This window comes from Camellia sinensis, chromosome 9, assembly GCF_055761805.1.
Source record: "Camellia sinensis isolate YWXY chromosome 9, ASM5576180v1, whole genome shotgun sequence".
Lineage (NCBI taxonomy): Eukaryota > Viridiplantae > Streptophyta > Magnoliopsida > Ericales > Theaceae > Camellia > Camellia sinensis.
Window position 1 is genome coordinate 163655272 of NC_138969.1, and position 27963 is coordinate 163683234.

At 33.3% G+C, this 27963-nt stretch overlaps 2 long non-coding RNA genes across 2 annotated transcripts; both read right to left on the bottom strand.

Annotated features, from left to right (window-relative positions):
* Positions 1-3860: 3860 nt before the first annotated feature.
* On the bottom strand, positions 3861-5270 carry LOC145799355 (uncharacterized). Its single transcript, XR_014341255.1, has 4 exons — positions 5162-5270; positions 4813-4916; positions 4581-4719; positions 3861-3904 (listed from the first exon to the last, which is right to left on the bottom strand). It is a non-coding gene; the product is annotated as an uncharacterized LOC145799355 (long non-coding RNA).
* Positions 5271-23918: 18648 nt separating this feature from the next.
* On the bottom strand, positions 23919-26214 carry LOC114259416 (uncharacterized). The gene is made up of 5 exons (XR_014341259.1): positions 26043-26214; positions 25004-25264; positions 24838-24927; positions 24165-24266; positions 23919-24043 (listed from the first exon to the last, which is right to left on the bottom strand). It is a non-coding gene; the product is annotated as an uncharacterized LOC114259416 (long non-coding RNA).
* Positions 26215-27963: the final 1749 nt, after the last annotated feature.

Genomic DNA, 27963 nt, shown 5'->3' on the forward strand with positions numbered 1-27963 from the left:
AGAGAGAGAGTTGTTCTTCGATGGGTTCTGAAGAATTCGAGCCTGAAGCTTCGGTGGATTCTGTAGTGGCTCATCGTAAAGGCAATTCCGAGGTGAAGACGGGGTTGGAAGAGGCACATAGAGGTTGGTTCAATTAGGCGTGGATTCGCTAGGTAATTGAGAGTATACCTGTGTAATTCCTTTAAATCTTCTTAGTGGATTGTTTTGTGGCTGTTGCCCATGGTTTTTTAATCACAGTTGGAGGTGTCCAATTGTGATTTTTCCACGTTAAAATTGTTGTGTTGATTTGTCTTGATTGTTCGATTGGAATTGTTATATACTGCTTAAAATTGTTACATAATCACAAATCAATATCGAGGGGATTTCTAGATTTTTCAATTTGGGTATTATGATATATGTTGATCAAAAATATATCGTTGAAAGAATTTTTATATTAAAATCAAAAAGTCACGAATCATCTTAGCTTACCACAGACCATCACCACTAAATTACAATTGATGCATGGCCCGTTTTATTAGGGATGGCTCGTCCAACAATTTTAATACATAATATAACGATCCCGATTTTACCCTGACCTTTATTGTGTTCCGGACTCGAGTTCTGTGATTGTATGTTGTTGTCTATGTCTTGTTTCCTTCTTTTAATTCTTTGAATTTGAGTTTTGGGACTTGTTGGGCGAGTTTGGAACATGTTGGTTGTTAGTTAGTATAAATAGTTGTTGCCCAGATTTTTGCCTTTTCGCTCGAGTGAGGCTTCTTGCGCTCGAGCGAGCCTTGTGTAATGCACTCCTTCGCTCAAGCGAGAATTGAGAGTTTTCAGGTTTCTTTCCCAAACGCATCTTCTTTGGGAAGGTGTAGTTCTTCACCCGAGCGAGGCTTCTTGCACTCAAGCAAGTCTTGTGAAATTTCTTCTTTGATCGAGCGAGATTTCTTGCGCTCAAGCGTGCGTGTGCGTCTATGGTAGACCTGAAGTTTTGCATTCTATGCTCGAGTGATGCTTCTTGTGCTTGAGCGAGTTTACTATTGTGTCTGGTCGCTCGAGCGATAACTCCTTCGCTCGAGTGAAGGTCGCGTATATCAGTTCGCAGCAGCAATATCTTATATCACTTTTTGCACTCCTTCTCACTCAAAATCCTAGATCGGCTGTCCCTCTCTCTAAAACACTCCCTCTCTCTACAAATACTCCAAGATTTAAGCACCTCTCAACCCTTGCCCCTTTGTTAAAGAGTTAGAGCATCTCAAGAGCTTCCCTTTGATCCAAGTCCAACCGAATTTGGAGCTTTTTGAAGTTCTTTATCATCTACTTTGAGCTTCTACATTTGAGGTAGGGATATTCTACATCTTGTTATGATGTTTAACCTAGGTATTTATCATTTTGAATATGTTAAGGGATTTGGGTGTGATTTGGGTAAAGTTAGGGTTTGGGTTCTAAATTAAAAGAGGGGTTTTTATGTTACCCTGTAAAATAACTATGGGGCTTTGTGTATGAGGTTTCCTAATGTTGAAATTGTGGAATTTGGGCATATGGGTTTTTATTTTGGAATAAGAGAAAATTTGCCCTAGGTTGGGTTGAATTATTATTTTGAATAAATAATGGAATTGATATGAGAAATATGAAATTGGGAGGTTATGTAAATAAACGGTGTAGTCGGATTTGATAAAACGCTCACCTATGAAAAATTTGATAAATTATCTGTTGATGGATTTAATATCTGTTTAGAAATATATGTTTTAGGCTATCGGTGGAGGATAGCTATAATTGTTGTAGAAACTGCATGAGGATTATGTGAATTGAAACTAATCATGTGAATTATGTCATTAAACATGACGATTTGATTAAACCATTGAATATGTGATTTGGTTAGTCATTGTATATGACAACGTCTTTAAATACATTGTATATGTATCTTTGTTTGGGAGAAAATAGGAGATGTACTTTATTGTTTGGGAGGAGATAGGGAATGGACTCCATTTAAAATTAAGTTGGTCGGAGTGTCCAGGGTGAAAGTCCCAAAATCTTATGCATATGGGTGCCGATTCCCTTGGATGAGAATTCCGTAAAATGGCAAAGATAGAAGTGTTAAAATGCTATGTATATACTAAATGGTGAATCATTGAGTTGTAGTCTCAACTTGGGTTGATTTGATAATAATGATCTACACTCATGAATTGATTGGAAATGAATGAATGGAAATAGATTGAAATGTTAATGATAATGTTAATATTGGATGGATAGTATGTAAAATTGGTCCTGAATGTTGAAATTTTATCTAATGCATATATCTTAGTTAAACTTCATATATTTTGTTAGTACATCTCTACTGAGTTTTGGGTCACCCTACTTGGGAAATCATTTTTAGGTACAGGTGACATGCCGTCTCCAAGGACATAGCTTGGGTGGTTTCGAGGCTAAAGGCTCTATTTTTGTTATTTCCATGTTTATATGTTTTCTTCTTAAGCCAAGGGCTTTAAATGTAAAGAGCTTATAACTCTCTTTTGTTATAACCAAGTTATCTCTTAGAAATATGTAAGCCCTTAGGGCATTTATTTTATTGTTATCAATTAGAGTTACATGTTGTACTTTCAAGAATGAACATTTATGAAAATGTAATGCATGTAATATCCTTTGTAAAGAAGACTCTGATGAATGAAAATATAACATTTATATTATGTTTATGGATTTTATGAATAATTGATTTATGTCATTTTTTTTAGGGCGTGACACATAACAACAAAAATTATTATATAATATAATTTGAATAAATTATTTATTACACTAACTGATTGAAGAATTTTACAACTGTATGCAAATCGAAACAGTAAAAACTATTTATTTGTTACTATTCAGAGCCCATGTTGTTTCATCTCACAATCCATCATATTTCCTTTGCCACTTCTTTCCAGCAAACTTCATCATCTTGCACGTGGACATTGTCTTCACTTTAATTCCAGCACATGCAGCCATGAACACTACAGGAAATTCGTTTTTTAAAACGCCGCGAAAAGCCTGTAAAACACCGTAATCTCTTATAGTGACGTGTAAAATTTTCGCCGCTAATAGGGCCACCGCAATAGCTACTCAACGTTTAAAAAACGTCGCTAAAAATATTATACGGCGTTTCTTAAAAAACCGCAAAATCTTTAACGACCGTCTCACCCTCCGTCCCAAAATCTTTGACGTCATTTTGTGCCGTTTTTTCAAAAAATGCCACTTTTTTTTTTTTGGCGAGGGGAGGGGGGATTCTAAATTAGTGCAGTTGCAAGTATACCTAGAATGAATATGTTCACATTTTATATTCTGTCATTTTTTCCAAGTGTGTAGCATTTTAAAACCTGCAAATCAAGTAATGTTCTACATTTTAAAACCAGCAATTCATCAATCTCTTGATCTCTATGGGTTGTTCACCCCTTATTCAACATCAGTGATTATACCCAACAACAAAGTATATCTGGATCTCTGCAATTCAAGTCATGCCCCATAACAACACAGTATCATTGACTCTATTATCCAAAACATGTAGTTCATTTCTAGCTAATTACAAAGTAACTTGAAAAACAAAACAGTTGTGATTTACAAAAAAATGAAAAAAAGTATCGTTTGTGTTTCCTAAATCACTCCGGACTTAGGGAGCAAGCAAATCATATCTTTGGTAAGAGCAGCAATTTTCAGATTTTGCGTCTCCCAATTCTGTTGTGCACTGTGCACTATATTCGTCACTTGCTATTAAGCCGAAAGCAACGAGCAGCAAAAACATTTTTGCAAAATCTGATGTTTTGTAGCGCAATGCTATTGTTTATCAACCTCTTGTAGTCTGAAAACTCCAAGTTAATTGCATTTCACACCAATTATATTGAAAATAGCAGCGACAAAAGCACTCTCCACAAAGCATCTCTCACCATTCCACCTAAGGGAAAGCAAATAAATGCAGCAAAATATCAGGTGAACACCTTCCCAATGCTGAATATTTTAATATAAATTGATGATGATCTAAATCCATATGCAATAGCCAAGTCAATCAAAGACTTAAAATGTTTATGACCATGCACATCATAGAACTCAACTAACTAGACTGAACCTGAAGCCAATCAACAAATAACATTAACAAAGAAATGTAAAACATCAAAAGAAAAAAGAACATTAACAAAGAAATCTAATGGAGTAAGTTAACTGAATAAAATAATTCATACCCGCAGTAGTGTCATGTGTTGAACCAGTACTCGATGATGTACTAAGCAAGCTACCTAGAGGATACCATGACATGAAGCAAGGGTGATAGAAAAAAATCACCTGATTCATTCTACTTCATAGATAACTTGTTGGTGACATTTTCAATCTATATCCAGTATGAAATGCTTAATAGATAGTATTTTACCCATATAAATTAACATGTAGCTCCTACAGTGCAAATATACAACTAATGCCCTCACCCATGACCAAATACAAATGTCCAAGATAGTAAAAAAAATAATAGAAATTCAAAGTTTATGTAGAAACAACAGTAAGGAAAGGAAAACCACCAGAATTGAATTTTATTTTATTTATAAATAAAAAATAACTAGAAACCAAGATATAGACCTTACCTTCATCAGCCACCACCTCTACATGATTTTCATTGTCAATTACTTGAAATGATATGTTTCCCAGCCACAACACTGCAGCAAGCATTTCAAACGCATTGTCTTGGTCTTCTTTGCAAAGTCGAACAGTATCTAAGGCTTCCTGTCAAAGTAGAAAAAAATAAATAAAATTAAAAATAATTAGGACATAGAAAGAACAGAGAGAAAATTTCACTGTTTAGTGAAGTCTAATTACCATAAGCATTTGAAATTTCCTAGCATCATCAACATCATCAATTGCCAAGCAGCCACTCTGACATAGATAATGGAACTCAACAGCCGATTTTAGATTTAGTCTATCTGTAAAGAAATATATGACACGAAGTCAGAGACCATAAATTTTCTTAGGTTGTAATTATATAGCTGATATAGAGAACCACATCATATATCTCATCAGAAATGTCTCTAGCTTCTTAACAAAAAAATATAATTTTCTACATCATGTTATTGGAAACCCAGAACGGATCTCAGATTCTATCACTTCAACAACTATTTCTAGATTCACTGAACTTCCATGAATGAAATAATGATAGGATACAAACAACGTTTGAGGCCAGACGGAGCACCAGCACAAAGTTGGTAAAAGATATGGTATGACCTTTCTCCATGAGCGAGCTGAACCACTCTTGACTGCTCAAAGAAAACATCATATACTTTTATCAGGCATGTGTTATTTATATAAACAAAATAAATAAATACATACGAGTTTACAGTGGAATCAACATACCTTTTCAAGCAGAACTATCCATGATTATTGAAGGAGTTGATGTTTTACAGCACATATGCAATCAAAAAATAAATCAAGCTAGTAAACACAATTGAACAGAAGGGAAGCATAAAAAAAATTGCTAAATAAATCAAGGAGTTGATGTTTTACAGCACATATGCAATCATAAAAATTGCTCATTGGCTTTAGTAAAATTAGAGTTTGTATAATACATATTACCCGAGTTTGGGAGTAGGCGAGATTGGGTGTGAGAGTTTCAGAAGTCCCCATCTGTTCCACCCGCCTATTGCGGAGTCACCTGTTCCCATTGCTTAGCGACTCCCCTGTCCCCATACCCCCTTAGACTCTGTATTTAGTTTATGAATTTAAGAAAATATGTAGAAAGAGAAATGGAAAAATTGTGTCAAACGTAAGTGAAATGTAGTTATATTTTATTCGCATTTCATTTATCTTTTTCCTTTCCCTTTCCAAATATGTGAACTAAATACAGAGTTAAGGGGAGTAAGCTAGATATAAAACTGTATTTCAGTTCTAAAAAACAAAAATATTATTTCATACTTACAAGACCGACCTAACGTATTCTGCAGCCCATTTTACCTGAATGTAAGAGCACCAATCATGTTATTAAGGGCAGCACAAACACCATCATGTGCTTTAGGATAGAATGGTCTCGTGCGAAAAAAAGAGAAATAAAACATGTTATGTCTAAATTACCTCCTAAGTCGTTTTACCAGCAATCTGATGCCTCCCCCTTTCGATTGCAGGGACCTACTTTAGTCTCAATAAAATGGGGAACAATGTACAAACAATTTCCTATTTGAAACCCAAACAAAATTTCATAATTTTAAATGTATCACAAGATTTCTTCTCATGTTGATGCACTGAAGAACTCTTGGCCGCTAGCCTAGGTCACACAGCCAAAGTCGAAGTTACTCTCTGATAAAGCTACAATGGAAAAAAGTAAGTTTCAATGCATAATAATTTCCAAAGTTTCAATGCATAATAATTTCCAGTGTAGATATGTATATTATTATCAATGAGTTTGAATTCCTATACCTTTTAAGAATCCCCAATATGTGTTTCTTTTTCACATCCGAATGGAAAGGTCGACGTGCAGGTAAGCTACACAAGCCATGAAAAAGAAGAAAAACACAGATGCCAACATCAATGGCTCGGCGAGCATGAATATTGGGTTGAAGCTGTAGTAAACCTGCAATAGAATATATCAAGTGAACATAAATGCCATAGCCATTATGAAATATATATAAGTCATAAAAAATAAATAAGAGAGAGAGAGAGAGAGAGAGAGAGAGAGAGAGAGAGAGAGAAGGAAATACTCCAAGCTGGGTGGAGGAAACACACAAACACACCAAATGGGAACAGTTAATTAGTCTTTGTAGCCAGTGATGTCTATAGAATCAACGGTGATAGCAAATCGGTGACAATTATCCTGTTAAGCATGGCCTAACCTAAGAATTAGACCCATAAAAGGTAAAAGATAAGTAAACTCAACCTATCAAAACCATTCATAATTTTAGCAAAAGGTCAAAGAATGAAAAACCTCAATGGCCATGATCATCACTACAAATAATTACCAAATTAATATAATCAAGAGATGCCCTGACTTCATTGCAACAAGAAAAATATGCCTAGTATAAAGCTATACTTTGCATCTAGGGTGAATCCGATGGCAGTTCCAGTTTCTCTCCTATAATAACACACCATTACTTGGGTTCGCACTATTCTCCTGTCCATGTAAATGATAGAGGCAGTATGAAAGCTAGAATAACACCATTACTTGCATTAAGGTCGAAAACTATGTGGGTGATAAAGAGCAAGTGGGTTGGTTGTGGAGCACTTGGACATGGTAGGCACTGAGATGACGAAATCACTTAAGGTGGGCAGGGTGAGAGTTGACATGGTCTTAGGAAAAGAAAGAGAGAGTGCAGTAACAGTGGGCCAGAGAAGTGTTGAACCAGAGTCTCCAAGTTGTCAAGCAAGGATTAAAACTTCGTTTCGATGTATAGTTTTGCATAGGTTATGGCATCGGCATCCATGGTAGGCCAATACTAATAGTAATTGAAATGGAGCAAGTGCTCAAACAACTTGGCTCTACTTTGGTGTTCAGCCTCGTGAACTTTCTCAAGAACTTGGGGAATTTCAATGCCCACTAAACACAAGGGGATTGTTGTTGAAACCTCGGCACAAGAGCTTGGTGGACAAAGAACCAAAGCACTAAATTCTTGATCACAACATCAGTACGATTTGAAGGGAGAGACCTCTTTGTGAGCAGGGGTGGAACTACATAGGGGCCAAGAGGGCATAATAAAATATATTATAAAATGTAGTTATTTCAAGCTGAGTAATACCATGTAAAAAAGCTACCTTGATGTTTACAACTCCAAGTATTTTCCATAACTTCTTTTTCTTTTCTTTTTTTCGATAGACAAGTATTTTCCATAACTTCTTAAAGTAATCAAAGTATATTGTTCACAGATAACAGTCTACAAAATATGTCATCTATAAATGCAAGAAACAAGAGTAAACAGTATGTTCCTTATCAATGAAAAAAGGTTTAAACATAACATAGCAGGCTTTTACTTTATATTAGATATCTTCTTTGTTCACTAATGACTCTTTTAACATTTTTTAAAATACTATCTATATTTTTCTGCAGACAATGTACATACACAAACTGGAAACATGATAAACAGCTAGAACAATACCTGGACACCAAGCAACGCCATTAGCTGAGAAATGAACTCAGGGTGGCCTGGCCATGCTGCTCAGTTACCAGATTCGACTTTTTGGATCAGGTTCTAACCATGTTGCCCCACCTAAGACCACGTTGAGTTTCACTGCAGGGTATGCAGTACATTTCTTGCCCTGCAAAAGAGTCCATCGCTAAATTAGAACACAGTAATAGGACACCGACAAACTTCCATTTTCTCAACAAAAGTAAAAAACACACACACAGCAACTAATGTGCGGACCATAACTATCATTTCACTGGCAAAGAATTGATACTTTATGACACTGTTGGCATAGCATTTACATTTTTTCTGATGTAAGATTGAGGAAAAGTTTGGGTGCCAATATTATATTCTGGACTAAATATCTATCATTTTCATGTTACTTATAGGGAGAGATTCACAATCGAGCTTGAGAACAAAAGCATGTCCTCATCAGCACAGAGGAAGATGGCGTGAATATTGAATTGTAAAAAAAAACCCAAGGTAGGCTCAAATTGCGAAGTTTTGATACAAAACATCATAACTAAATTATAGAACACTATCTACAAACTGCCCTTGAACACTATCTCCTGTTACCGCAAATCTCAAAGACGGCCAACTAGCCATTGTATAAACTTAAATTTGGGTAAACCACTAAAATCCCCCTCCCCCCCCCCCCCCCTCATTTCCTTCACTCAAATTTCTATCCAATCAAATCTTGACAGGTGCTTTTACCCAAATTTGCCAAATTCTCCTTTACTCCCAACTCCTAGCATCCGCTCAAAACTTGACTCTTGGCAGTTTTGCTCTATTTTTATTTTTTATTTTTTAGATGGGGAATTTTACTCAAATTTTAGTTTATCCATTGGAGTGCTTCATATCAAATGAAGCTTTTCATTTAAACTTCTACTCTAGTTTCTACTCAATTAGAGTACATGTATAAGCAAGGGTTGGATGATAATCAATTTAAAAAAACTAATCAAGAAATTTAAAAAAATCACAAAATAGAATTAATGAAGCAATAATTGAAAGTGTAATTACTATGGATGATAAGTTCAGCACAAAATAGAATTTTCTTGCTATAAATGTTGGATCAATGAAATATGCTAAACAAAATTTCATATTAAAGCAACAAAAATGTTAATAATCTACCTTGAGAGCACCAGCAGCAGACAAAATCTGCTGTCCATGGCAGATTGATGCTACTGGCTTTCCAACCTCCATGAATTCCTTCACCAATTTAATAACTGACTCATCCAATGCTAGGTATTCTGGAGCTCTGCCTCCCGGGATCACAGGACTATCATAGCTTGAAGCGTTTAAACCTTCAAAACTAGCTGTTAGCGTAAAGTTATGACCTGGTTCAACGATCTGATCTGATCTAATCTAAAAATGAAACAATTAGAGAGTTAATCAGCAGATTTGACAATGAGAAAGTAGACCAATAGAGATCGATCTGGTTCAAACTCGAACACCGATTAAGAGAATGAAAATTGTACCTAAGATAAGAGCAACAGAGACCGATCTGGTTCTAGAATGATATCGATTTTGGATCTACGATTTGATGAAGAACATATCGAGTTTGAGTTCAAGTTCGATGAAGAGACTGATGAAGCTCTCCAGCGACAGATCGATGAAGAGCAACAGAGATCGAGAGTTCGACGAATATACAATGCAAAATCTGCAATCAAGCAAGCGAGCGAGAGAGAGAGAGAGAGTGTGTGTGTCTTTGATCTGGTTCGATGAATATCAGTCGAGGGCTTTGGAAGAGAGAGAGAAAGAGAGAGGGAGAGAGACCGAGCTACGGAAGAGACACAGAGAAAGTGAGAAACGGAGTATGGATGGTGTCAACATATACACCCAATACAACGCCGTTCAACTGAGCTCTAAGACAACGTTTTGAAAACGTTGTCTTTCATCCATCTATAATGGCGTTTCCAAAAATGCCATAAAAGAAACGTCGCAGTAGGCCATTTTTCCTGTAGTGGAAATTCTATCCAGTACATCAAGGTTTGGTACAATTGGATTGACTTCTTTTGTCAAAAACGTATATGTTAGTAGAAATGCTTCCATGAAGATAATAATTAAAATAATTTACAAAGATAAAATTTTAAATTATTGAAACTAAAACTATTTAAGATAATAAAACAGAAAAGAAACAAAATAAAATAGGAAAATGTCTCGTAGCTCAAATTTTGTGGCTCAAAAGTGGCTCAAATGGCCAAAACGACGTCGTTTTGGCCATTTTATGTTGTTCTGTACTCAAAACGACGTCGTTTTGGCTATTTGAGCCACTTTTGAGCCACAAAATTTGAGCTACGTAGCATTGTCGAATAAAATAAGAAATTTGCCAGGATTTCAAATCTACCTCTAACCTAATAATTAGCAATTATTTTATCTAATCTTTAAAAAACCATTAATTTGAAAATTGTGATGTATGTTGATCAGAAATCTATCGTCAATGAAATTTGTGTATTAAAATAAAAAACTCACGAATCATGTTTGTTTTTCACGGACCGTTACCACTGAACTATAGTCGATGCATGACCCGTGTTAATAAGTATGACTTGTCTAATAATTTTAATATATAGCAATAAAAATAATTATATAGCATTATTTGAATAAAATATTTATTATACAAAATAAGCTGAGAGTTTTACAACTATATTCAAATCATAACAATGAAAACCATTTATTTGTTACTTTTCTAAGCCCATGTTGTTCCAGCTCACAATCCATCTGATTTCCGATGCCATTTCTTTCCAGCAAACTTCATCATCTTGCACACGTACATCGTCTTCACTTTCCAAGCTTCCAGCACATGCGGCCATGAAATTCTATCCAGTACATCAAGGTTTGATACAATTGGATTGACTACTTTTGTCCAAAACGTATATTTTAGTAGAAATGCTTTCATAAAAAATGTAACTTGGACGTCCTGAACCAAGTCAGATAAGCTTCAGCAACCAATTAGACTAGACAATCATTCATGATTAAATACTTCAATTATTATCACCAAACTCTTGAAATATCCCAATGCGCCAATAATGCAATGTCATCCTCCATGTGCCAATTCATCATCAAATCAAGTGGAGTGGGTGATTGATGCCAACCTGCAAAGCAAAACAAATAAATAAATAATATATAAAAGAAAGGAAAGAATGGAGGGGACGGTGGCTTTGTCCGCCACCTCCGTAATTTTTTATTGTTATTATTTATTTAGTATTTATAAAAATTTTTAATAATATTATTTATAATAATTTATGGACAAATATATAAAATATGTATCAATACATAAAATCACATAAAATAATATACATAAATAGATTAGTAAAATGTTTATTAATGTGTTAAATGTGTAATATTTTAATACCGGGCAAATATCAATAAACTTCTATGTAATGGTTTTACACGATTCAGCCAATTGTCTTGAACATAGAATATTATTAAGAAATAAGAATATGTGTTACCAAATGATTTCATGCAATGCTTTCTGGTATGGATGAGTTTGTCATCCACTTTGGTATGTGTTTGCCAAAAATTTAGCGAAGGAAGGAAGATTGGATTGTCAGCGTTCCAGGACATAGTGTTGTCCATATGTGAGATATTTTCTGATTTCTAACTTCTGAAACAAGAGAATGTGTGAAGTTGAAGAGAATAAAAATCTCTTAATTCTTTGCTTGCCAGAACTTCAAATTTCCCAAGTTGGGGGAATTAGTAAGGGGTTTGGAAAGAAAAGAAAAAAAAGTAATTAAAATGTGAAATAAATATACCTATATTTTTTCAAATAAATTTGAAGTTGGGGCATTTGGAAATGAATTTGAAAAGGAAAAGGGAGAATATAGGTGAAATGTGAATAAAATATACTTATATTTTACGTAGTTTCACATGTCTTTTTTTTTTTCCTTTTCAAAATTCCTTCCCAAATTTCCTAACTAAACAACGTGTTAGTTTCACACATCTTTTCACTTTTTTTTTTCCAAATCTCCCAACCAAATACAACGATTTTTTTTTTTTTAGTAAAGAAGAGCTCACAGTGAGTAAAGAATACAAACAAGAAATTGTAATCTTTAATTAATTTCAACAGATTGAAAGTATCTCATCTCATGTTAGATATATTCTTCCACCAAATTAGACAAGGTTTGAAATTGTAAAGAAGAGCTCACAGTGATACCTGTGTTCCGAATACTATTCTTCCACCAAATTAGACAAGGTTTGTAATAGTAGGTTAGTGTGAATCATGCGGTAAAGGAATCGAGGTGAGGACAAATTTTGTTTTTAAATATCAACCTTACATGTGAACCGAAGAAAAGCCAAAGAATTAGAGGTTAAAAAATAAAAAAATAAAAAAAAAATTGACACTTACCAATCAATCTTATTAACTAAATTTATTTATCTACAGATTCTAACTGATAAATTTGTCACTATAAAAATAAGAGACTGATAAATTATAAATTTACTATAAAATCAAATAGACTGATAAATTTATTCATAGAAACAAGAGGCTGAAGATAAATTTATCAATAGGATTTCATGGGTAACAAGTCTAAAAAATAAGACCAATTGGTAATTTTCCCATAATAAACCAATATTAACAGTCATCCTTTGTCAGGTTTCAACAAAATGCACAATTTTCAACAACTAGCATCTAACAAAATAATGCATTTGCATTTTCAACAAAATGCCACTATTTGTGTTCGCTTTTAATAGTAACAGAGTTATGCTAGGATTCAATGTCACTATAAGAAAATACATTTTTGGTGACCATTTTTGCTGACTAAAAATATTTTGATCGCCAAAAGTTGTGGAATTGGCTACCAAAAATTATGTTAGTTGGTAAAAGTATAATATTTAGCTACTAAATTTTTTAGTCCGGGTACATTGATTATTGGCGACTAAAAAAAATTTAGTCACTAAACTTGCCACAATTGGCAACTAAAAAAATATTTTAGTTGCTGTATAGTTAGTTTTGGCTTCTAAAATTATTTAGTCGTCGAATGACAAACAAAAATTACTTTTTTATTTTTGGCGACCAAAAAGTTTGGTCGCCAAATATTTATTTTCTGCGGCTGAAAAATATTTTAGTCGTTGTATAGTTAGTTTTGGCTACTAAAATTATTTAGTCACCAAATGAAAAACAAAAATTTACTTTTTATCTTTGGCGACCAAAAGTTTGGTTGCCAACTATTTATTTTCAGCGGCTAAAAAATATTTTAGTTGCTGTATACTTAGTTTTGGCTATTAAAATTATTTAGTCGCCAAATGAAAAACAAAAATTTACTTTTTATCTTTTGGTCGACAAATATTTATTTTCAGCGACTGAAAAATATTTATGTCGTTGTATAGTTAGTTTTGGCTTCTAAAATTATTTAGTCGCCGAATGAAAAACAAAAATTTAATTTTTATCTTTGACGACCAAAAGTGCGGTCGCAAAATATTTATTTTCAGCGACTAAAACAATTTTTAGTCGCCAAATAACTGAAATATTTGGAGCGAGAAATTTCAAATTTTGAAGGGATTTATAAAATATTTTAACGACTAAAAAATATTTTAGTTGCCAATAATCCCGTATATATAAATATATATATATATTCTTCTTTCCTCATTTTTTTTCTCCTAAATTGAATTTGTTTATCTAAAGGAGCTCTCTCTTCCCTATCTGTGGGTCATTCATCTCAATCCCTCAAGCCGCTCTGTATGTCCTTGCCACCATCGCCGACACCACCGGCGGTCTCTGCCGACACATCTGACTGTAAGCCTTGTGGTGGTGATACCAGAGAGCAACTCATCAGTAGCAGTTGGGTTAGGGCTCCACACTAATCGAGCCGCCACCGGTTTGACTAATTTGATGGTGGGTCCACCATCGTTCTATGGGAACAAGTTGACCATGCTTGATCTTCTTGGGCTGGGGATTGGAGCTGGTGGAGCCTCCATTGCTAGCTTCTTCGCTTTGTTCACTTCCATTGGAGGTGGGCTTCATGTTGTGGCAGCCAGTGGCGGAGGCAGGAAATTAAGTTAGAGAGAGTATTTATTAATTATAATTTTTTATTTAAAAAAATCATGATTAATATTAAGATAATAAGAATTTATGAGCTAAATTTAAGTATAAGAAATTAAAAATCATTATTAATAGGATCAAATCAAAATTCTATAATAGTGTGTAATAACTCGATGCAGGATGATGATGCAAGTTAGTAATTTTAGCACAAAAAATTAAAGATCAAAATTCCTAATTTTAGAAAATAAAAACACATCATTTATAGCACAAATTATTATAAAATTTATTTAATTTTTATTTGATAGAAAATATTAAAGAGATGATATTGCTTATAGAAAAATATTTTAATCGTTGTATAGTTAGTTTTGGTTAATAAAATTATTTAGTCGTCGAATGAAAAACAAAAATTTACTTTTTATCTTCGACAACCAAACTTTTGGCAGCCAAAAATTAATTTTCAGCGACTAAAAAATATTTTTGTCGCTGTAGACTTAGTTTTGGCTACTAAAATTATTTACTCACCAATTGAAAGACAAAAATTTACTTTTATCTTTGGTGACCAAAAGTTTGGTCGATAAATATTTATTTTCAGTAACTAAAAAATATTTTAGTTGCTATAGAGTTAGTTTTGGCTACTTAAATTATTTGGTCGCCGAATGAAAAACACAAATTTATTTTTTATCTTTGGCAACCAAAAATTTGGTCCAAAAAATTTACTTTCAGCGACTAAAAAATATTTTTGTCACCAAAGAATTAAATATTTGGAGGGACCCATTTCAAATTGTGGAGGGATTTATCAAATTAATTGGCGACCAAATTTATTTTTAGTTGCCAAAGGTGTGAAAATTTTAGATGGAAATGGCGCCTGCCTATTCTCTGTTTAAGCAAAACGATTGTTCTCTCTCTAATTCTCCTTCACAACCAAACCTCACCCCACCTCACCTCACCGCAGACCACCGTCGCTCATCGTACGACGCACACCGCCACTGCCGTAGATCACAGACTCTCTCTCTCTCTCTCTCTCTCTCTCTCTATTTTCCCCTTTCTAACTGTTGCTCTAGGGTTTTGTATGCTTGATTCAATTTGATTTCGTGTTGATTTGTGAAATGGGTTTGGTTATTGTGGTTTGATTTCGTAGGGCTTTGTCATGATTCGTAATAACATGATATATAGATAAAAAGAAAGACCAAGAAAGTGAGAGAAAAAGAAAAATGTGCTATTGAGACCTAGAGTGATAAATATTGGCGTTCTTTGGGAATGGTGGGTTGAGGCTATTATAGCCTTAAATGAGAAATAAACTAAAAAGCAAAACTATTCAAAGATTTTCAAAAAAAAAAAAAAAAAATAGGCTCAGTGTCGGACAGTGTAGGCTGTGCCTACACTGTCACAGCCTCAAAAGTCATCGTCAACGGCTAAATTACCATTTTACCCCTTTACATCAATTAAAAAAATTATAATTTAAGGACAAATTTATCATTTTAAATTCAAACTTCATTTCAACACACTTTTCAATACAACAACTCAACTAAAAATGCATCTCATCTTCCCAAACACAAAAACTAAAATAGGCTACTAAAATAGCCAAAAAGCCAAAAAGTCTCTAAAATAGCCACTTCCCAAATGAGGCCATTGTGGGTAGCCAGTGGTCTTTACTTAAGGAATTCATCTATTTGATACTAATTATTGTTTTTATGGCTTGTAAAGTGATAGCCAAGCTCAAGTTTTCATATGATGAATGGTGAATTCTGATTGTAGTTTACAGATTCTGGTTTTATTTTGGTTGGATGTTTGTTTCTGTTTGATTGTTGTCTTTTGTGTTCAATTTTCATATATTAATCTTGCCATTGCCTTCTTGATCATTGCATGATACAGATTTGTTTGTTAATTGTTATTCTCAAAACCTGTATAACAACTTTGTTCACTAATTTTCTACAATCCACTTAGTCCTGATGCTGATCATGTCTGCCATATGAATTCTCTGCACGGGTTTATTAAGTTAAATTTTGCAATTTAATCAGTAATGGGTTTTGGAGATTGGTTTAAGAATATAATTAGCTTAAAGAAATGGAAGGATGACAGTTCAAAGAAATCAAAGGTATGTTGCTCACTCCATGTTTTTATGTTGCCTAATCTGGTTTAAAACATGTCTTTTTGTCTTCTCATTTTTTTTTTGGGTCCATTGTTTTCTTTTTCTGGGGTGGTTTGATTTGACAATGAAGACCATTTAAGTTTTATTTTCTAATTTGTTTTGGAAATAAGCTTTTTGATTAATATGTCGTACAAGCAGAGGTTTACAAGGTTTCCATTGCTTATGGTAATTATTAGGGATAAGGAAATGGAAAGTAGATGATCAGTTTCCCTTGTATTCTAGTCCTCTAATGCATGTGTACATTTTAGTCACCGGCTAGTAGAAAATTGATAGGGATGAATATATTTGATACATGATTACATTCTATCACAAAATCATTTACACTTTACCTGTTTTTATAATTTGTTTTCTCTATCTTATTGTGTTATAATTCTCCTTAGATATAACATGCAAGTTTAGGTCTAACTTACGGATTGGGGTCATCAAATTGAAATACATTTTAATACATTAAAATATAAATTTAGAAAAGAAAAGTAAAAATACATGTGAAATATAATTATATTTTATGCATATATTATATTCTTTTTCTTTAATTTTATTTTTTTTTCAAATTCCTATCCAAATCCATACTTCAAACACAACCTAATAATTAAATTGATACAATTTAAACATTAAGAACTAAAAGGAAAATTACAACAACAACAACAAAAAAATGCTAAAATTCGACCCTTATAACAAAATAAACTTTCAGTTATTAATTTATCAATTTAAACTCTAAACTTTTAATTTGTTTTCAATCTAAATCATTTATCTATTTTCATCGAGTAAAAGTGTGGCATGCTCAGGAATCGAGGTGAGGACAAATTTTGTTTTTAAAAATCAACCTTACATGTGAACCGAAGAAAAGCCAAAGAATTAGAGGTTAAAAAATAAAAATAAATAAATAAATGGGCACTTATCAATTAATTTTATTAAATACTTCACTTATTATCAATAATGCAATGTCATCCTCCATGTGCCAATTCATCATCAAATCAAGTGGAGTGGGTGATTGATGCCAACCTGCAAAGCAAAACTAATAAATAAATAATATATAAAAGAAAGGAAAGAATGGAGGGGACGGTGGCTTTGTCCGCCACCTCCGTAATTTTTTATTGTTATTATTTATTTAGTATTTATAAAAACTTTTAATAATATTATTTATAATAATTTATGTACAAATATATAAAATATGTCCGAATACATAAAATCACATAAAATTATAAAATAATATATATAAATAGATTAATAAAATGTATATTAATGAGTTAAATGTATAATATTTTAATACCGATCAAATATCAATAAACTTCTATGCAATGGTTTTACACGATTCAGCCAATTGTCTTGAACATAGAATATTATTAAGAAATAAGAATATGTGTTACCAAATGATTTCATGCAATGCTTTCTGGTATGGATGAGTTTGTCATCCACTTTGGTATGTGTTTGCAAAAAATTTAGCGAAGGAAGGAAGATTGGATTGTCAGCGTTCCAGGACATAGGGGGTGTTTGGTGCAGCTTTTTTAAGCCAACTTATGGCTTCTGGCTTTTAAAAAGTTATTTTGGACCACTACAAAAAAAAACACCTTTGGCGACTAAATTTTTAGTCGCCAAAGGTCCCATTTTAGTCGCCAAATGTCAAAATTTCACTTTTCCCGACTAAAAAGTTTAGTCGCCCGTGTTGTCGCCAATAAATCGTCGCGGATGCCTTTGGCGACTAAAATACTGTTAGTCGCCAATATATATGTCTTCAGCGACTAAAGATTTCGTCGCCAATAGTCATTTTTTATTTTATTATTTATACCTTTGGCGACTAACAGTTTAGTCGCCAATAGTTCATTTTTTATTTTATTATTTATACCTTTGGCGACCATTCACTTTAGTCGCTGAAAGTGTTTTCAGGAAAAAAATTTTTTTGCCTCCGCTGCTAGCAGGTTTCGAACTTGCGCCAACCCACGCCAAACCCTTTGGCACAACACTCCCTCCACTCTGCCACTATATCATCATATGATCATATATGCAATATATATTATTTATATACTATATTAACCGCAATTAATACAAAATAATATTTATAAATATAATTTTTTTAATTCAATATAATTTTTGTAAAAAAATAAATTATTTGCTAAAAAAAAAAGTATGCGACTTTTGGCGACTAAAACCATTTTTTAGTCGCTAATTGTATTATTTTGGGCTACTAATTACTTATTTGTCGCTAAAAAACAAGTTCTCAATTAAAAATCAGGACTTTTGGCGACTATCCAGAAATTTCGTCGCCAAAACCACTACTTTGGGCGACTAAAATGGATTTTCGTCGGCAAAACCCCCACTTTCAGCGACTAAATTGTTTTTAGTCGCCAAAACTGCTATAATCGGCGACTAAACCTGTTTTTTGTCGCCAAAACCGTAACTTTTCGCTACTAAAGTATTTTAGTCGCCAAAAACTGTGACTTTTGGCTACGAAACAAAGTTTAGTCGCTAAGAACCCTATATTCGGCGACTAAACTTCATTTTAGTCGCTAAAACCCTGCTTTTCGGCGACTATACTCTTTTAGTCGCTAAAACCTTGCTTTTCGGCGACTAATTCCATTTTAGTCGCCATTTCATGCACTTTCAGCGACGAATTTTTTTTTTTTAGTCGCCGTTGGTGTTTTTTGTTGTAGTGGACTGTTTGGTTAAACTTATTTCAAACAGCTTCTGATTCTAACAACTTATTTTAAGTCAAAAAAGCTGATTCTGAGAAGCTGCTCACCCCTTACTTCTGATTATCAGCTTCTGCTGTGGACATGTTAATTCACGGTTATACTCTTAGATTTTTTTATTTTTTATTTTTTTAAAAATAGAAAAGACTCAAATGGAGTATTAAATATTATTATTATTTTTTATGAAAAATGTAGACAAATAGTGAATAATAAAAAATAAAAATTAATTGAAAAAGCTACTTCACAGCTTATTTAACAAACACTACTCAGCAACTTAAATCTATAATCCAACAGCTATACCAAACAGATTAACCGCTTCTGATTAAAGTCATAATCTATAATCTGTTAAGCTTAATCTATAATCTGTTTTAACAGCTACACCAAACACCACCATAGTGTTGTTCATGTGTGAAATATTTTCTGATTTCTAACTTCTGAAACAAGAGAATGTGTGAAGTTGAAGAGAATAAAAATGTCTTTAATGCTATGTTTGCTTAAGGGATTTGAGGAGAGATTTGGAAAAGGAAAAGGAAAAGTTAGGTGAAATATAAATAGCATATAGCTACATTTCACCTAGTTTCACGCACTCTTTCTCTTTCCCTTTCCCTTTCCAAATCCCACCCCAAATCCCCTAACCAAACACAGCATAAATCTTTGCTTGCCAGAACTTTAAATTTCCTAAGTTGGGGGATTTAGTAAGGGGTTTGGAAAGAAAAAAGAAAAAAGTAAGTAAAATGTGAAATAAATATACCTATATTTTTTTAAATGAATTTGAAGTTGGGTCATTTGGAAATGAATTTGAAAAGGGAAAGGGAGAATATAGGTAAAATGTGAATAAAATATACTTATATTTCACCTAATTTCACATATCTTTTTTTTTTCCCTTTCAAAATTCCTTTCCAAATTTCCTAATTAAACTGAGTGTTAGTTTCACAAATCTTTTTACTTTTCCTTTCCAAATCCCCCAACTAAATACAACGATTTTTTTTTTTTTTAGTAAGAAAGAGCTCACAATAAGTAAAGAAGACAAACAAGAAATTGTAATCTTTAATGAATTTCAACAGATTGAAAGTATCTCATCTCATGTTAGATATATGTATTCCATTCTCTGTATTTGATACCTGTGTTCCTAATACTATTCTTCCACCAAATTAGACAAGGTTTGTAATGGTAGGTTAGTGTGAATCATGCGGTAAAGGAATCGAGGTGAGGACAAATTTTGTTTTTAAAAATCAACCTTACATGTGAACCCAAGAAAAGCCAAAGAATTAGTGGTTAAAAAATAAAAATAAATAAAAAAATAGTACTTACCAATCAATTCTATTAAATACTTCAATTATTATCACCAAACTCTTAAAATATTCCAATGCTTCAATAATGCAATGTCATCGTCCATGTGCCGATTCATCAGCAAATCAAGTGGAGTGGGTGATTGATGCCAACCTGCAAAGCAAAACAAATAAATAAATGATATATAAAAGAAAGGAAAGAATGGAGGGGACGGGGGCTTTCTCCGCCACCTCCGTAATTTTTTATTGCTATTATTTATTTAGTATTTATAAAAACTTTTAATAATATTATTTATAATAATTTATGTACAAATATATAAAATACGTATGAATACATAAAATTATAAAATAATATAAATTAGGATAAATTATAAACTCACCCTTGACACTGCAGGAAATTCAGCTTTTAGTGGCGTTTAAAAAACGCCGCTAAAAGTGCCAAAAACGCCACCAATTCTTTTTGTGACGCTTAGCACCAAACGCCGAGGACGCGGCCGTCGCTATAGCTTTATGGCATTTTAAAAACGTCGTGATATTAGTATAGGCGGCGTTTTTAAAAACGCCGCCAAATGTCCTCCTAAACACACGCTGACGTCACTGACGATATTTAGCGACGTTTTTTGAAAAACGCCGTCATATCTTTTTAAACAGATATGACCGTTAATATGTAAGGTTTAAGAGGCGTTTGTAAAAACGCCGTCGTATCCTTTTTTTTTTTTTTTTTTTTTTTTGGAAATTGTACTAATTTTATTTGATTGAACTAAAAAAATATCTGTAATAGCACTAATATAAAATAACAACTCCCATTCAAATAGTTGTAATGAAGCATTAATTCACTTTCTCATTCAATTAATATCCAATCACCATTACCCACAAAATTAACATATCCAAAATCCAAAACGTTAACCACAAACTAACATATATCCAAAAATCATGTCTTAACATTAACCACAAACTAACATATATCCAAAAATCATGTCTTAGTATTAACCACAAACTAACATATATCCAAAAATCATGTCTTAGCATTAAAGTTGTAGTCTTCACTGGTCTACATGCCTGCGTCATAACATAAACTGTAATGAGATTCACCAAAATAAACAGCGGCATTGATACATGAGTTGCTTGTCATATTTATGTCAAGTAATAAATCCAATTACTTAACCTCAAGAAAAGAACAGCGGCATTGATACATGAGTTGCTTGTCAGCATGCTTAATTTGCTCCTATGATTAAAAAAAGGGTTAAACAAAAAAAAGCACAAAAATTATAAGAATGTTACCATCAACAAGTTAGATAATGAAAAGAATATAATCACACCTCATTTATGCAGGCAAAAAGGAAATTTCCGTAATTAGGTTCATTGATGGCAAGAAGAAGATTTCCGTAATTAGGTTCATTGATGGCAAGAAGAAGATTTCCGTAATAAAGTAAAACTAACATTGCTTTTTGTATCTTGAAACATTATAAAATCTCTCTCTTGAGACATTAGGACATGTAATCAACATTTATAACAACTTAATGAGACACATTACACAATCCAAGCCACCAAGATCAGAATAATGCATGAAAGACATGAGGAAGAATTATCAGACTTGAAGGACTCATAATTGGTAACAGAACAAGAAGTAGTTAACTGGAGATCTGAATGATGAATGCTTAGTTGAAAACATTGCTCCAAAGAGATAGCAAAAAAACTAATAATTTAAGGCCACAAGCGTCTTCAAACCTGCGTTCCTGAGTGCCTCTGAAAGCAATCACAATAGCGTTAAGATCCTTAGCCATCCCAACAAATCCCTGCAATGCATATTCATAATTATTGTCAAGATTTATAGCACAAAGAACTACAAGTATGATGTAAATGAATCTTGCCAGAGAAAATTTGCTCTTCTTTAGCATATATGCTATGAAAAATGCACCTGTAAGCAGTGCTTGACATCAAAAATTATATCTATCACTTCAAATCCCTGCTTCGAACAAGAAGAAACCATCACTGACAATAACCAAGAATCAAAAGCAGCAACAACGAAACATCTTATTGCTAAAAAAGGTTATTCTTTCAATTAGCTAAGTGAAATAGTTATTAAAATACCTTATGTACTTTCAATATATATGCATAGAGAACGGAATGTTCATAGCTTATAAAGGTCATACCTCCACCAGCGGTTCATCAGAACTTTCAGACTCAGTGGATGCTGAAAGCAACCTAATTCTCATTAAATCATAAATATGCAACAGGTAGTATGTGTCTTCTCTGGCATATCTAATAAAAACAAAATATGATAAGTCTGATGATTTGGGTGACACACGGGCCTGGATAAAACTAAAAAACGCATGTTACTTGTCAATCCATTTCTTTTGAGCTGTTGAAACTTGAAATTAATCCATAGGGTCAATATGTTGGCTTTAGGGACGACACAACGACTAACACAAATAATCAAATAAAAATACTCAAACATGAACTGCTATGATACAGAGGGCAGAATCTGTCAAATTGAATGCCCTACACCCTGGAACATGAACGGAGAGCATTACTCACTTAAATATTCTTGCTATCTTTTTTAATTCCAACATACAATTCACATAAAATGGTTCAGATTTAATTTCTAAGACCATGGGGGACAATGAAGACTGCCCAAGATCCTTCCTCAATGCACAGTTTGAGAAGCAAGAGTGTGAGTGCCAACCTTGAAAACTGCAAGATTCAAAGCACTGCTAGAGCATCTAGAATAAAATTTTATATTCCTCTTATTGATTGTTCTTTTGTGTATTTTCGTTGTGTTGAAGAAAACAAAATTCTTGTGTAATTCATAAGGAAAAGTCCAGTAAAATAAAATGTCAACTCAAACCCAATGGGCAAAGTGGCATGGCAGAATGCAGGGTGCAGTAACTTCTCCGAGGTCAGTGGATTGTACGATAATCTTATATACTTTTGGAACCTTTTATTACATGGAACCTTTTACCACTCAATTGTCCACCCTTAAGAAATAAAGATAGCCAACTTATTTTCCTCACAAATAATTAGGAGTTCCAAACAAGACATTTGTCCATATCTTATTCAAAGTACCTTCACATCTCAAAAACAAAACAAAAACTCCTAACTAAAAACAATAAAACAAAAGAAACAACAAGATGAAAAAGAGAGAGAAATTACCCTAAGACGTGGTGGCCACCATCATAGACAGCTTGGGAGATTAGACCCGTCAACCCTTTTGGAACCAAATGGTTCCAAAAAAAAAAAAAAAACAGAGCCCTTTTGTTCTCTGTTTTAGTCTCTGAAATTCGATTCCACTTTAAAGTAAAAAGAATCACAACAAGAATAAGAGTGTTTCTTGACAATTGTTAATCAATTAATTACAAGAAAAATAAGAGACTTGTTTTCAAATTCAAATTGTTTCAGGATATTTTGACAAGTGGTAAATGGTTACCAGTTCGTTTCCAAGCTAAATAGCGGCGAGCAGGTAGCTGGGGCTGCTACCGCAGAAAACACATACTCTCTTGAATCTTGATTTAGATAAATTAAAAATTATGGCCTTATAAATTAAATTTTTTTAGTGTTGTTAAAAAATTAAATTATATATTAAATAAAATTATAAAAATGAGAAAATATAAAATTAAAAAAAAAAATTTGAGCCACAACCTTTATTGAACCGTTCATGTTCAATGGAGGTTGAATACACTGAGCAACAACTCAAAGTAATGAAAAACAAATCAGTTTATACTAAAAAGAGACCTTTAACATTTTCGGCAACCTGCAATTTTTGCAAAACGTCACCTGCTTACATGTAGAGTGAATACTTCAAAGCACATCGTCGCCATTTACTTTCAGAAGTGAGGATCTTTACACTGCAATACAGCATTCAAGTTATGCATGTCAGAAATTAAAAAAAAAAGAAAAAATATAATAATAAAAACACCTCTACCATAGAGCATATAATATAAGGATAATGAGAAGCTATATGTGTACATTTGTCACATGTGCCTCCAATTGGCACTATGCAACATGTCTACAACTATGGAAACAAAATGGTGGTGAGATGCCAGCTCTTGAAGAAACATCTGAAGAGTCCTGAGAAAGCAAAAATAAAGAAGGATTGGTCCCAATCAAAAACACATGTAAACTAATGAATTCTGGGAAAGGTTCCATAACATGGTTTTTAAAAATAGGTAGTTGAATCCCAACTTTTGAAAACAATACATAGTCTATGAGCTCACTGGCCAAAATGGATACACCCTCTTGTATTTCTTACTAGGTCTGCTACGTCAATCTGTCATTTTCCTTCAATTGAGAAATACATAGAGCATTCTAAAGGACATGATGGCAAATTCCATCCACACCCAGTTTTTCAAAATCTTTCCCCAAAACTTTGATTGTTTCAAAAGTTGATAGAATGATCACGTTCAGCTATCATCTTCCTATACTTCACAAATAACCAGACAACTAGCCTCTACTACATTTACAAGTTTCTTTAACTTCTTTCTTTCCCCGACACTCCAGAAGAGTATGAAAATTTTCCAAAATGCCTTCAAGAAAAAACCTCCCTCTCTTTTTTTGTGGTTATTTTTCAATAAGTGAACCTTCGATCACTCAAAAATCTAGTTTAAAGCCCACACAATATAGCCAGCAGAACAAAAGGCACCTCGTATTTTATAAGTAATGCAAGAGGAGATCAGCTGAAGAATTCCTCAATCTACAGCTCTGCCCAAGGTGAACATCTCCAAAAACGTATCTGTACATCATGCAATAAGGGAAACTGATGACCACAATATTCGAAAGAATAATTAAAAAACATGTAAGAAAAATACCTATATTCACAATGCTCAGGCCATGCACAACGAGCTTTTCCATAATCCCAATAACAGTCCTCTTCCCTCAAAGGTCTACACTTAGCTGTTCCATGTAAAATTTAAGAGGTAAAACAATTTAATGAAACAAAAAGAACTAAGAAAGAAGAGATCCACCTTTTGCAACAAATTTTGATTTTGAATCAGGATGGCTATCATGCCACATCTCAAGCCACAATTCCCGCATTAGAACTGGAGATCTAACAATGTGCCTGTGATTTGCTACATGAGAGCAGTTCCAACTAATTTTAAAGTGCCATTATGATTGATAAAGAGAAGAAACAAACTAGAGCAAGAAAAGAACTAGATCTATCTATATGGGTCTTAGTTCCTTCCTAATGTTTAAAATTGTGAGGAAACTATAATATGGTCAAATGTTTGTGGGCTGTGGCATAATCTGTAATGCTATTACTCAGATGAAAGGAAGACAGAGAAGCTTTACAGCATTTTTTTCACTATGCTAAGAGAATATCAGCATAAATTGTACTTCATGTTCTTGTGGAATTTAAGCGAGCTAATGTTATTTCAGCAAAGATTATTTCATATTTTTTTTTGTTGAATCTGACCTTAAAATGCAAAACTTGCTTTCCACAACCCGTGACCTTGAGATGTAGCCATAATTTTTTCTTACTATTTTACTACCCTTGGAGCACAAACCAAAAACTCATTTATTTGGCTATAAGGTTCATTCATCCTGTTTAAGGGAAATGATACATACAATACATGTGAACAGATAAATATGCGTGAAGTGTATAATTGATTGCTAGATACATTTACTTTCTATTAACAAATAACATATTAGATATTAGATAAAATAAAACAATTAAAAGTCTAATATTGCAAACCCAGACATTTTATAACAGAGAATTTTCACTCATTCTCAGCTAAGCATTTCCTTTAAGCCAAGTGTAAGTATTTACTGAGCCTGAAATCCTTTGAAGCCACTGTTGTCCAAAATTGCATACAACAGTTAACGTGATTTGTAAGACATTTTACATACCCTTGTCAAGCTCCCAAACTGCTGTTCTCTTTCCAGGAAGACTGTCAGAGTCTTCATAATAGGTTATGTACTTTACCCTAGGTGACCTTGACATGTTGGGAATTACATCTGCTTCATAATGATGTTCAACATTCAGGTGCACTTGTACATCTGACCCATCTTGCTCGGACTGAAATTATTAACATAGCAAAGAATCAAAGAAAAGAATATATCTTTCAATTAAGAAACTGAGTAACATAGAAATGATAGAGACCCACAATTCAAATCCTCAAATGCACCCATAATAACGTGACAAGGGAGTTGGGTCTTCTATGGTTGAGTTTGGGGCAAATCAAAAGTTGACACATAACATGTCATTATGAGTCAAATTAGGGGAGGCTTTTTAGGGGTCACAAACATATTTTCCTTAGTAACATGTTTTGGCATAAATGCAGCAGGCATCAGCTACTCATTGTCTTCAGTAGTGAAGATGCAACATGAGACATCAATTCCAACCCCTTATTTTCAAATATATGACCAATGAGAGGACAGAATATGCATAATTATTGAACAATGCCAGAACAAAGTTTAAAATAATCCATCAAATAGAAAAAGAGGTGCATTTTAGAAGGAAATACAGATGAAGTTAAGAAAAATTGATCATTCAAATAACCATATTTGTGCAGTTCAGTCCTGACAAAATGCAGAAAGGAGGGACAAAAAACTACAATTTCATTGAAATGACTTCAACTATTTCTGTCATATACAAAGAAATTCTTTTTCTTATAGAGAATGGAGCCTTAAACAAAGGTTAGAACTAGGTCTAAATGATGCCCTGTGGAATTACAAGCCTTAGATCATTTAATCAGCTGAGCAAATAGCGGGACAAAATAAAAGACTTATTTATATAATTCATGCTAAGGTTCAATAATCTGAAACAAAATTGACTACCAAAGAATTAATTGATTTGAGAGGAAGAGCCTAATATCATAGATCAAGAGCACATAAGTTCTGTTTTTCATAGTCATCAATCTAACAAGCATGAGCACCACACATTGAAATGACACCAAGCATAAGTGAGAAAGGCATATGTTCCAGATAAACAAGGAAAAGAAAACTGAACGTAACAGTTGTCATCTAACTTTAAGAAAAAATATACTTAACACCTAAAATTTCAAAATCATGTTATACAATAAAGATTCTTCTCCACAAAACAACAATGGAAAATTATCCTTCACATTGATGACAAATGAACATGTTCAGCATATTCAAGAAAATATCTAACGATATGGATATTGATGGTATAGGTAACTGATAAAACCAGACTAGGGTTCTACTCCTTTTCTTGCTGGAGATTGTTTGTCGGAATTTGCTGGGGCGAGAAAGTGAGAGAAAATGAGAGAGGAACTGTGGGAAAATTAAGGAAAATGAGAGAGCCAACAAATTAACTAAATGGAATCAAGAAACGCCTAAAGCTCATCTTACTCTTAGACCAATAAATAGAGCTGATGAGATTAAAGTTAAAGCTGCTAGAATACCATACTAGAATTGGAATTGGAAAGTAAATTCACAGCTTAATAGAAGTTAACAACTATCATAAAACCATAAATGTAATTTCACAGCTTCGTATTCACAAAATAAATGACGCTCATTCTCCAAATAACTTCAATAATACAATTTAGAATGGAGAGTTAAAATAGCAAATTGATAATCAAAACAAAATACGAAGAAGAAGCGATTGCCGATGAAAATTAACAATATAAATGAAACCAGCGTCAGAGCCAAGAGAGAAATCGATACCTCGCTGGTGCAGATGGTGGTGGCGGTGGAGCTTCGAAATAGAGAGAGAGAGAGAGAGAGAGAGAGAGAGAGAGAGAGAGAGAGGGAGAGAGAAATCGAAATCGCTCTGAGATGAAATCAAGGATAAATCTCTGAGAGAGAG